This window comes from Fonticula alba (genome assembly GCF_000388065.1).
Source record: "Fonticula alba strain ATCC 38817 unplaced genomic scaffold supercont2.2, whole genome shotgun sequence".
NCBI lineage: Eukaryota > Rotosphaerida > Fonticulaceae > Fonticula > Fonticula alba.
In genome coordinates this window covers 3,266,454-3,267,699 of record NW_009242972.1, presented here as the reverse complement: position 1 = coordinate 3,267,699, position 1,246 = coordinate 3,266,454, and the positions used below count along the sequence as shown (strand labels likewise).

General features: G+C 72.1%; 1 protein-coding gene across 1 annotated transcript in view; it reads right to left on the bottom strand.

The window, feature by feature from the left end:
- H696_01678 (hypothetical protein) overlaps positions 1 to 1,246 on the bottom strand; it is a 7,540-nt gene that overhangs the window by 744 nt on the left and 5,550 nt on the right. The window lies entirely within an intron of this gene.

Sequence of the window (1,246 nt, the reverse complement as noted above, 5' to 3'; positions counted from 1 at the left end):
GGGGGGGGATGCAAGAACCGCGAGTCGGGGCTGGGGCCACGCACCTGGCAAACATCGAAGGAGGTATCGGGGAAGGGGAAGGCGGCGGCGTTGGGGGATGCGGTCGTGGCAGGGGCCACTGGCCTGGCGCTGGGGCGAGCCCGTGCCGCACATCCGAGGGAAGCCGCGTCAATGGCGGTGGCCGCATGCAGGTGCAGGGCCCCGGGGATTGTGGGAAGATCAAGGACCCGTGGCTCGAGGCCTGCCTGGTCGTCCGTCAGGAAGGTCAGCCTGCCACACGAGAGCCCGGTGCACCGGGGGAAAGTATTTCGATAGACCTCGCGATCGGCGCGACTCGCATAGTTGAAGACCACGGAGCTCGTGGCAATCGCAGCCGCGGCCGGTGGCGGGGAAGCCCTGGCGGCGGGGGGGCCCGCGGCCTGTTGGGCGCCCGCGCGGCCGGCTACCGCAAGCACCGCCAGCATGAGCGTCAGCAGCATCCGGACGGATAAGGCGGAGGCCGGACCGGCCGCGCAGGAGGGGGAAAGCGCGCTCCCGGAGGAGGGTGCGACGGGGGCCATCTCACTGCCCGGGATCCATACTAACCACGAGGCCAGGGGAGGAAAGAGGGCGACTGCGTCGAGTGCCTGCACTGCGAGGTCGAGCCTCTGGTGGCAATCCAGCGGCGAGCGAGGCCGAAGGGGACAGGGAGGGGAGGCGGGGGGGGCGAGGGCAAGCGGGACACCACGTGAAGTCGACGAGCGTAGAGCGCACAGCAGGGGAGGGGGGGGGGGGGACGAGACGAGGGGGCGGTGGGGGATGCGTGCGCCGGACTGGGTGCGATGCTCGGTGCTCCTCCCCAAGAAGGTCCGTCGTGCCCCGGTCGCCGCGAACGCGAGGACCACCCAGGCAGGCCGCGAGCGAGGCCAGGGGGAGGGGGCAGCGGGGCGCGAGCGGAAGCTAGATCGGCGATTCCGGCCAGCACCCGGCCAAGTGAAGGGACGGAGCACGAGCAGGGCCGGGGACCAGCACCGAGAAAGAGACCACTTGGCCGGCGGCGCTGCTGACGAGAGCCGCGCCGATCTGGGCAAGAACATCATCTCGGCCGCAACGGATGCCCCCCCCCCCCCCCTCCCCCCGCGGTACACCAGCGCAGGGGGAGGGGGGGTGCACGGGCGGTCCACCCAGCGCCCCCGGACGCGGGCCTATGCCGGCGCCGCACGAGACGCCCAATGGACCATCTCATCCACCCGCGAAGCTGCCCGGG